Raw genomic sequence first — 11073 nt, 5'->3', positions numbered from 1 at the left:
CGGATTGGTCAGGAAAATACCTCAAGTATAAAAGTCGGTTTCAGGCACTTGATCCGTGAGCGTGAGTGAGAAGGTAAGTCTCTGCTTTCAAACTGCTCCATGCTGCTCAGGGGGCGTTGTTTTGTGGTGGCCATGTTGCGATTTAGGTCGGGGAGGGGGCTGCGAGTGTGTGGGAGTGTGGAGGGTTGTTGTTGCTCATGAGGTCCAACCTCAGACTCTCAGCATGGCCCCGGGTCAGAGCGCTGACCTCAGGTCTTAGTGCTGACTCTGGGTCCTAGTGCTGGCAGCAGCAAGCACTGTTGCTGGTGGGGGATGGGCTGGAAACTGTCTGAAGTGGCAGCGCTACAGCCTCAGGACTTGTCAAGCAGCGCTGTCTGTGGTCACTACTGCATGGGTTCTGGGTGTGTATTTGTGAGTGGGGGTGAGGGAAGAGGTGGGGGCTGTGTTGTCATTCTGGGGGATGTGGGGGGTATGGGGAGTGTGTGTTGCTGGGGGTCTGTAGGGGGGGTATGGGGAGTGTGTGTTGCTGGGGGCTGTGGGGGGTATGGGGAGTGTGTGTTGCTGGGGGTCTGTAGGGGGGGTATGGGGAGTGTGTGTTGCTGGGGGTCTGTAGGGGGGTATGGGGAGTGTGTGTTGCTGGGGGCTGTGGGGGGTATGGGGAGTGTGTGTTGCTGGGGGCTGTGGGGGGTATGGGGAGTGTGTGTTGCTGGGGGTCTGTAGGGGGGTATGGGGAGTGTGTGTTGCTGGGGGTCTGTAGGGGGGGGTATGCAGAGTGTGTGTTGCTGGGGGCTGTGGGGGGTATGGGGAGTGTGTGTTGCTGGGGGCTGTGGGGGGTATGGGGAGTGTGTGTTGCTGGGGGTCTGTAGGGGGGGTATGGGGAGTGTGTGTTGCTGGGGGTCTGTAGGGGGGTATGGGGAGTGTGTGTTGCTGGGGGTCTGTGGGGGGGGGGGTATGCAGAGTGTGTGTTGCTGGCCTGGGGGCGAGCAGAGTTCCTTAACTTCTCCATCTGTCTCTCCCCTTCTCCAAATTCCACCTTCCTCCACTTCTTCAGAGTGCTGAGATGGCTTTTGCGATGCAACCCATTGATCTTGTTGTTCTTTGGGTTGCTGCTGGAGCTGAGGAAGAGGAGCAGGAGGATGAATTGGGGGCCAAGGAGGCCCAGGCCTTATCACTCATAGGAGCTGAGGGAGACGGCCACCAGAGGCAGGACATAGCCGCCATTCTCCCCGAGGGGGGGAACAGGAGAACGAGCGAGCGGAGACCCCAGCAGGTCCGCACCCAAGTATCCTTTGAGCAACTGTCGGACATCGCGTGCTGCTGACGGCTCCGGCTCCGAAAGGAAACAGTGCGGCACTTATGCCACTTGTTGCAGGGCCTGGCACCTTGGGGCATGGGGGGGCACCTACTCCCGGTGGCTGTGAAAGTGAGGCTGCGAGGGCGGTAAGGGAGGTCCTAATCACCACGCTTTGGTCACTAGGGGTCTGTGTTGCCACATGAGGATTCCATTCCCCCCACCCCATGGAGTCCTACGTTCTCCTGCAACATGAGGGCACGGTGGCACAGTGGTTAGCGCTGCTGCCTCACAGCGCCAGGGACCCAGGTTCGATTTCCGGCTTGGGTCACTGTCTGTGTGGAGTCTGCACATTCTCTCTGTGTTTGCATGGGTTTCCTCCAGGTGTTCGGTTTCCTCCCACACTCCAAAGATGTGCAGGTTAGGTGGATTGGCCATGGTAAATTGCCCCTTAGTGTCAGGGGGTTAGCTAGGGTAAATACATGGGGTTACGGGGTAGGGCCTGGGTGGGATTGTGGTCGGTGCAGACTCGATGGGCCAACTGGCCTCCATCTGCACTGTAGGATTCTATGATTCTATGATTTTAACACCAGAGTGGTGGGCCTGGGTATGCTGTGTTAGTGGCTTTCTGTGGCAGGCAGGAGGGTGATGACGACTCACTATGTGCCATTGTGATGGTGCCCTGGTGCAAATTAATCTGACTCCTACCTGAACTTCGCATGCATGCTGGCACCTGGGCCCACATCTGGGTAATGGGGAAGGGAGCACTAAACCCCCATGCAGGGCCCCAGAGCGGGTGGGATGGCGGGGGAGGGAATCTCTCATGGGTTCTGGGGATGCCATGGCAGATGCTATAAGTCGCTGCCAATGCATGCCACCCATTGTAGCCAGTGAATTATTTGAGCGCCTTGGTTTTCTCAGTAGCAGTGCATTGAGGGGCCTCCCCAACTGACATCAACATGCAGAGTCCCTCTGGCAACCGTCGGGGTAAGTACATTCCTGTTAGAGGCTAATCAGAGACAAGTTAGTCACAGGTGTGGGGTGAAATAACATTTATTGGTGCCAATAAAAGTGACTTCATAATAAGTGATAATACAAAAACATGAGAATGTGAGACTTTAAAGTGCCTAAATATTCTATCTACCTAGTGTTGCCCTTCACCCATGCCATCTAAGTCCACTACAACTTCTTAAACTTACGTGGCCTACCACTATGCACTATGTCTCAGTGTCTCTCCAGGATGTACATCGGAGGTGGAGGGGGCCAGCTGCCTACTGCGCCCCGTGGCCTCTGATGCTCTAGGCAATTGTCCTCTGGAGAGCCTGGACCTTGAGGGTCCTGGCCTGCTTCCAGGTGTCAGGGACGTATCCATGACACCCTCTTCATCCCACCTCCCCTGAGATGCCCCGGTGTCAGGAAGGGGGGAGTCAGAATGTATAGCCACAGCCGTAGTCTCCGAGGTGGAAGGCCCTGGCACTGGCTCAAGCTCTTCCTCCTCCCTGGGGTTCCTGTGGGCCCCTGAGTCATTCTATGGACGGCAGTGCTTCTACAGTGAGCTCCAGAAGCTCCAGCGTCACCTGGCATTGCCAGTCCTGGAGGATTACCTGCTTTCTTGCCATGGTGGATGAGCCCTCTTCAATGGCCCTCTGAGTCGGGGACCATCTGTCAATGGCAGCAGCAAGTGTCCTCTGAGATGGGGCCTTGCTCTGCAGCCCCTCAGCCATGATCCTCTGTGACTGGGCCACACTCTCAAAGGCTGCTGCCATTGCCCACTGTGTCTCAGCACTGTCCCACTGGGTCTCCTGCAATCTCTCGAGCCTCATGGGTCACAGAATCTCAAGAAGCCTGTTGATAACCTCAGCTGTGGCCTGCTATGACTCAGCCGCAGCCCTCTGGGACTCCGCCATGACCTGCTGTGGCTTGGAGCCTGCCATTCATGGTGAGGATTTTCTGCCCCAGGTTTTCTACCGTGGACGCCGCTCTTGGAGTATTGGCCTGGGAACCACGCAAGACAGGCAATAGCTGGTCCGCCTGAAAGCTTTGGGACTCCTCCCAGCAGCCTCGCAGTTGGTCCAGTGTGGCCGTCAGCCCCTCCTGCATTCCCTGTCTCTGTTGCTGCATCTCCAGCAGCTGAGGGAGAAGTGATCTCAGAGGCCCAGCAAGTAGCCTGGGGCCAGCTGTGTCCTCGTCTCCGGCAGGCCCCCGCATGCCAGAGGCCTCGGATGTTCCCTCCTCTACCCGATGTACATTATCAGATGGTGTCGTGCTCACCAGAGAGTGACCCGGATGCCTCACCACTAACGTGACTCAACAATGTGAGAGTCTCTGGGATGGCGAATTGCGAGGTGGAAGCTGACGCAAAACTGGTGCTGGCCTCCGAGGTGCTTTCATCGGCTTACTTTGAGGAGTCTTCCAAGATCATAATGTGTGAGTAGTCACAGAGCATTAAATTGGAGGTCAGTCACCAGTGGTGTGCCCCAGGGATCTGTTCTGGGACCCTTGCTGTTTGTCATTTTCATAAATGACCTGGATGACGAAGTGGAGGGATGGGTTGGTAAGTTTGCCGACGACACGAAGGTTGGTGGGGTTGTGGATAGCCTGGAGGGATGTCAGAAGTTACAGAGGGACATAGATAGGATGCAAGACTGGGCGGAGAAGTGGCAGATGGTCTTCAACCCAGATAAATGCGTAGTGGTCCATTTTGGTAGGTCAAATGGGATGAAGGAGTACAATATCAAGGGAAAGACTCTTAGTACGGTAGAGGATCAGAAGGACCTTGGGGTCCAGGTCCATAGGACTCTAAAATCAGCCCCGCAGGTGGAGGAGGTGGTTAAGAAGGCATATGGTGTGCTGGCCTTTATCAATCGAGGGATTGAGTTTAGGAGTCCGGGGATAATGATGCAGCTATATAAGACCCTCGTCAGACCCCACTTGGAGTACTGTGCTCAGTTCTGGTTGCCTCATTACAGGAAGGATGTGGAAAAGATTGAAAGGGTGCAGAGGAGATTTACAAGGATGTTGCCTGGATTGAGTGGCATGCCTTATGAGGATAGGCTGAGGGAGCTCGGTCTTTTCTCCTTGGAGAGACGTAGGATGAGAGGAGACCTAATAGAGGTATATAAGATGTTGAGAGGCATAGATCGGGTGGACTCTCAGAGGCTTTTTCCCAGGGTGGAAATGGCTGCTACGAGAGGACACAGGTTTAAGGTGCTGGGAGGTAGGTACAGGGGAGATGTTAGGGGGAAGTTTTTCACACAGAGGGTGGTGGGCGAGTGGAATCAGCTGCCGTCAGTGGTGGTGGAGGCAAACTCAATAGGGTCTTTTAAGAGACTCCTGGATGAGTACATGGGACTTAATAGGATGGAGGGTTATAGGTAGGCCTAAAAGGTAGGGATGTGTTCGGCACAACTTGTGGGGCCGAAGGGCCTGTTTTGTGCTGTAGTTTTCTATGTTTCTATGTTTTTATGTCAGGGGCAGGATGGGTGGGTGCAGCAGTGGGGGCCGTGATACTAGATGGCCCAGGTGCATTAGGGATCCCTTCCTGCAACATAGGACACAAGGTTAAGTGCAAGGGAGGGAGAGGAATTACTTACTTGAGGTTTCTCCAACAAGTGGAGGATTGGCAGGTGCTCACTTCTATGGTCCAGCCTGACCATGCTGCTGCCAATGGTCCGGATGTCCTCCTCTCCCGCAAGCTGCCGTGCTCGCTCCTCAAAGAGAGTGGCGACCCGAATCTCAGGCACGCCACGCTGTCTTCACCCTCTCCCGGCGATTATGGGCATTCTTCTCCTGTGGGGACAGAAGTAGCCATGTAAATTCTGAAGGCATGAGTCCTGCAGGGTTTCAGGGGGTAGCCTTCAGAGGGCAAGGGTTGTGATACTCTCGGGGGAGAGGGAGGAGATACTTGGGGGTCAGGGGCTGAAAGCCTGCAAAGTGCTGGGGGTAGGGCGATCTTGGGGGTCATTTGGGGGAAGATGCTAGATGAGGTAAAACATTCACCCCTGCTGCCTGGATGGGGTAATTCAGTTTCTTGCGGCACTGCTTCCTGGTTCTCCTGGGATTAACCCATGCTGCCACCACATCCCTGGTTGCATTTCCATCATTTCTCCTGGGACAGCATCCTGCTGGGCGAAAGAGAGTGTCCCGCCTTGTCTACATCACCTCCAGCAACCTGGCCATCCGAGAAATGGGGAGCTGTCTTCCTGGAGGCCATGTCTTCCTGCACTGCCTGCCTAACGGTCGTCCATTCTTGGGATTTTATGGAGCTTTCCCTTATTAGTACAAGATCAGCTGGAGGCAGTTTCGATGAGTCACGTGCCTGTTAGAGCAGGGGGGTGGGAACCAGAGTGCCAGAGCAGATAGTGGAGCAGGGGTAAAGTTCAAGCAAAATCACAAATGGAAGGGTAGAGTGTGGTGGAAATAATTTTTTGAGGTGTGTCTATTTCAATGCCAGGAGTATTGTAGGGAAGGCAGATGAGCTGAAGGCGTGGATAGACACGTGGAAATATGACATTATAGCCATTAGTGAAACTTGGCTACAGGAGGGGCAGGACTGGCAGCTCAATGTTCCATGGTTCCAATGTTTCAGGCAGAGGGATAAAAGGTGGGGGGGTGGCATTGTTGGTCAGGGAAAATGTTACAGCGGTACTCAGGCAGGATAGATTAGGGAGCTTGTCTACAGAGGCCCTATGGGTGGAGCTGAGAAACAGGAAAGGTATGACCACATCAATGGGCTTGTATTATAGACCACCCAATAGTCAGCGAGAATTGGAGGAGCAAATCAGTGGAGAGATAGCTGACAACTGCAAGAAACACAAAGTTGTGATAGTAGGGGATTTTAATTTTCCACATATAGATTGGGACTCGCATACTGTTAAAGGTTTAGACGGGGTAGAGTTTGTAAAATGTGTTCAGGAGAATTTTCTACATCAGTATATAGAGGTGCCAACTAGAGAGGATGCGATATTGGATCTCCTATTGGGAAATGAGTTAGGGCAGGTGATGGATGTGAGTGTGAGGGAACACTTTGGATCCAGTGATCATAATGCCATTAGTTTCAACCTGATCGTGGATAAGGATAGATCTGGTCCTCGGGTTGAAGTTCTGAACTGGAAAAAGGCCAAATTTGATTAAATGAGAAGGGATCTGGGAAGTGTGGATTGGCACAGGCTGTTCTCTGGTAAGGATGTAAATGGAAAGTGGGAGGCCTTCAAAGGAGAAATTTTGAGAGTGCAGAGTTTGTATGTTCCTGTCAGGATTAAAGGCAAAGTAAATAGGAATAAGGAACCTTCGTTCTCGAGGGAGATTGTAACACTGATTAAGAGGAAGAGAGAGTTGTATGAAATGTACAGGCAGCAAGGAACACATCAGATGCTCGAGGAGTATAAAAAGTGCAAGAAGCTACTTAAGAGGGAAATCAGGAGGGCTAAAAGAAGACATGAGGTTGCTTTGGCAGACAGAGTGAAGGAAAATCCAAAGAGCTTCTATAGGTATGTTAGGAGCAAAAGGATAGTGAGGGATAAAATTGGTCCTCTTGAAGACCAGAGTGGTAGACTGTGTATGGAACCAAAAGAGATGGGGGAGATACTAAATGGGTTTTTTGCATCCGTATTTACTGAGGAAACGGGCATGGAGTCTACGGAAATAGGGCAAACTGGTAGGGAGGCCATGGAACCGTTACAGATTAAAGGGGAGGAGGTGCTTGCTGTCTTGAGGCAAATCAGAGTGGATAAATCCCCAGGACCGGACAGGGTATTCCCACGGACCTTGAGGGAAGCTAGTGTTGAACTTGCAGGGGCCCTGGCAGACATATTTAAAATGTCAGTATTCACGGGGGAGGTGCCGGATGATTGGAGGGTGCTCATGTTGTTCCGTTGTTTAAAAAAGGTTCCAAAAGAAATCCGGGAAATTATCGGCCAGTAAGTTTGACGTCGGTGGTGGGCAAGTTATTGGAAGGTGTGATAAGGGATAGGATCTACAAATATTTGGATAGACAGGGACTTATTAGGGAGAGTCAACATGCGTGGTAGGTCATGTTTGACCAATCTATTAGAGTTTTTCGAGGAGGTTACCAGGAAAGTGGATGAAGGGAAGGCGGTGGATGTTGTCTACCTGGATTTCAGCAAGGCCTTTGACAAGGTCCCTCATGGGAGGTTAGTTAGGAAGGTTCAGTCGCTGGGTATACATGGGGAGGTAGTAAATTGGATAAGACACTGGCTCAATGGAAGAAGCCAGAGACTGGTTGTGGAGGATTGCTTCTCTGAGTGGAGGCCTGTGACTAGTGGTGTGCCGTAGGGATCGGTGTTGGGTCCATTGTTGTTTGTCATCTATATCAATGATCTGGATGATAATGTGGTCAATTGGATCAGCAAGTTTGCTGATGATACAAAGATTGGAGGTGTAGTGGACAGTGAGGAAGGTTTTCAAAGCTTGCAGAGGGATTTGGACCAACTAGAAAAATGGGCTGAAAAATGGCAAATGGAATTTAACGCAGACAAGTGTGAGACATTGCACTTTGGAAGGACAAACCAAAGAAGAACGTACAGGGTAAATGGTAGGACTCTGAAGAGTGCAGTTGAACAGAGGGATCTGGGAATACAGGTTCAGAGTTCCCTAAAAGTGACATCACAGGTGGATAGGGTCGTAAAGAGTGCCTTTGGTACATTGGCCTTTATAAATCGGAGTATTGAGTATAAAAGTTGGAGTGTTATGGTAAGGTTATATAAGGCATTGGTGAGGCCGAATTTGGAGTATTGTGTACAGTTTTGGTCACCTAGTTACAGGAAGGATGTAAATAAGATTGAAAGAGTGCAGAGAAGGTTCACAAGGATGTTGCCGGGACTTGAGAAGCTGAGTTACAGAGAGAGATTGAATAGGTTGGGACTTTATTCCCTGGAGCGTAGAAGATTGAGGGGAGATTTGATAGAGGTGTATAAGATTTTGATGGGTATAGATAGAGTGAATGCAAGCAGGATTTTTCCGCTGAGGCTAGGGGAGAAAACAACCAGAGGGCATGGGTTAAGGGTGAAAGGAGAAAAGTTTAAAGGGAATATTAGGGGGGGCTTCTTCACGCAGAGAGTGGTGGGAGTGTGGAATGAGCTGCTGGATAAAGTGGTAAATGCGGGGTCACTTTTAACATTTAAGAAAAACTTGGACGGGTTCATGGATGAGAGGGGTGTGGAGGGATATGGTCCAAGTGCAGGTCAGTGGGACTAGGCATAAAATGGTTCGGCACAGACAAGAAGGGCCAAAAGGCCTGTTTCTGAGCTGTAATTTTCTATGGTTCTATGGTATGGTTCTAGAGCATTCCAGCGAGTTTACAGCAGTTCGTCGTGTTACCATGGAGAGGAAGCCAAGTCAGCACTTGCAGGTGTGCTAATGGAGTGGGGGTGGGGTGGGGAGGGGGGGGCGGGCGGGATTTGCGCCTCTGTGATGACTGGGGGCAGGGGAGAGAGAGGGTCTTATCAGTCAGCCACTGGGGCCGGGGGGGGGGGGGGGGGGGGGGGGGGTGATGAGGGGCCATGTGGAAAGAGGTCCGGGGAGGCAAGGGGGTCAGTAATGTTGGGGGGTGGTCCCCGATGTCCATGGCGGGGAGCGGGAGGCTGTATCTGGCCCAGGGTTGTTCTGTGAGGAGAGCTTCTGTTTTTGTGCTTTTCCTGTGCATGTACAGTTTGTGGCTCCGATCTGAGCTGCTGACTGTCTGGCAAATTAAGGCCCACCCACTGCCTCTAGAAACGGTCCAGACCACTTTTTCAAAAACTGAGTGCATAAGATGGAGCGTGAAAACACGCCTGAAAAACGGATCAGGAACTCTTCCATTTTTACGTTAGCTGGACACTTAGAAAAAATCTCGTAAAATTCCACCCATTATCTTTTACTGAATCTTTTCAGAATTAACTGCATCATTGTATGTAACCAATATTTCCTGAAAATTGACACCAAAGTAAATAGTTTACTGGTTAAAATGAGTTCTATTCTGTCCATTTATTTAGGTTTGTAAAGTTATTCCATTTTCCAAAGCAATCTAAAGATGTGATGACTTGCAGTCCTTAAATAAATGAATGAAACTGTGAAATTCATGTAAATCTGAAGCCAGTTGACAGATCTAATTGCTTGCTTTGCCTATAAGGATTGAATCGATCTATGGACCTGTTGTGTGCTATCACCCTCGTTATTTATGTATTTTCAGGACAGAGTGGCCATTTACTTCCATGTCAATAAACTCCTCTGAGCTTATTGATTCTAGTCCACATTTTTGTACAGATTTGCGTATTTCTGCCCAGTTTCAACTCACTGCATTTTGTGCGTGGACTTGCCAGTTACAAGCAGTGGAGTTTTGCAAGTTCTTTACTTCTCAAAAGTTTCATTTTTAAACTAATGTATGTTTGAAAGTTTCACAAATTAAACATTGCATTGATATACCTTAAGCAATAGAAATATACACAAAGCTTCATGGCCACAATGAATTTCTGGATTCATCATTGGAAATCTGTGTGGATATCAAAGCTGGCAAATATCTGAGACCAACGATGTGAGTCATTTTCGCTTGGCATCAGCTAATTTAAACTTATATTGAGAAAAGGGACAGACAGACAGACAGACAATAGTTTTATTGCACAGTCAGCAGGGAGAAGAGGCTGCTTGGTCTTATGAAATACTACAACCGAATGTGAGAGGGAGACGGGTTCTGGTTGAAGATACACATCCCGCAGCAATGGGAGATTTGTTCCGGCATGACCAGAGGGAAAGAATCATTGGAACAGGCTTTACTGCTGGTAGTGGATTTAGGAAACTAATTTTGAAAACCAACAAGCCTGGAGGTGATCATTCAAAGTTATTATTTGGTGAAATGGGGAAATGTGAACCCATTGGAAGATGTGAGCAATTGTGGACTGTCTGTTATAAGGATTGTAATTCATTGGAGGGAGTGATGTGTGATAACTATAAAAGGCCAATGATCCTTTCTGTAATTTAAAATGTAAGTTCAAGCTATCAAGCTATCCCACTCCCTATCACCCTGGTGTGCTCCATGTGCCTATCCAATAACCGCTTAAATGTTCCTAAAGTGTCTGACTCCACTAGCACTGCAGGCAGTCCATTCCACACCCCAACCACTCTCTGCGTAAAGAACCTACCTCTGATATCCTTCCTGTATCTCCCACCACGAACCCTATAGTTATGCCCCCTTGTAATAGCTCCATCCACCCGAGGAAATAGTCTTTGAACGTTCACTCTATCTATCCCCTTCATCATTTTATAAACCTCTATTAAGTCTCCCCTCAGCCTCCTCCGCTCCAGAGAGAACAGCCCTAGCTCCCTCAACCTTTCCTCATAAGACCTACCCTCCAAACCAGGCAGCATCCTGGTAAATCTCCTCTGCACTCTTTCCAGGGCTTCCACATCCTTCTTATAGTGAAGTGACCAGAACTGCACACAATATTCCAAATGTGATCTCACCAAGGTCCTGTACAGTTGCAGCATAACCCCACGGCTCTTAAACTCCAACCCCCTGTTAATAAAAGCTAACACACTATAGGCCTTCTTCACAGCTCTATCCACTTGAGTGGCAACCTTTAGAGATCTGTGGATATGGACCCCAAGATCTCTCTGTTCCTCCACAGTCTTCAGAACCCTACCTTTGACCCTGTAATCCACATTTAAATTAGTCCTACCAAAATGAATCACCTCACATTTATCAGGGTTAAACTCCATTTGCCATTTTTCAGCCCAGCTTTGCATCCTAGCTATGTCTTTTTGCAGCCTACAACAGCCCTCCACCTACC

This window comes from Mustelus asterias, chromosome 2, assembly GCF_964213995.1.
Source record: "Mustelus asterias chromosome 2, sMusAst1.hap1.1, whole genome shotgun sequence".
In the NCBI taxonomy this organism is placed as follows: Eukaryota; Metazoa; Chordata; class Chondrichthyes; order Carcharhiniformes; family Triakidae; genus Mustelus; species Mustelus asterias.
This window is presented reverse-complemented; position numbering follows the sequence as displayed.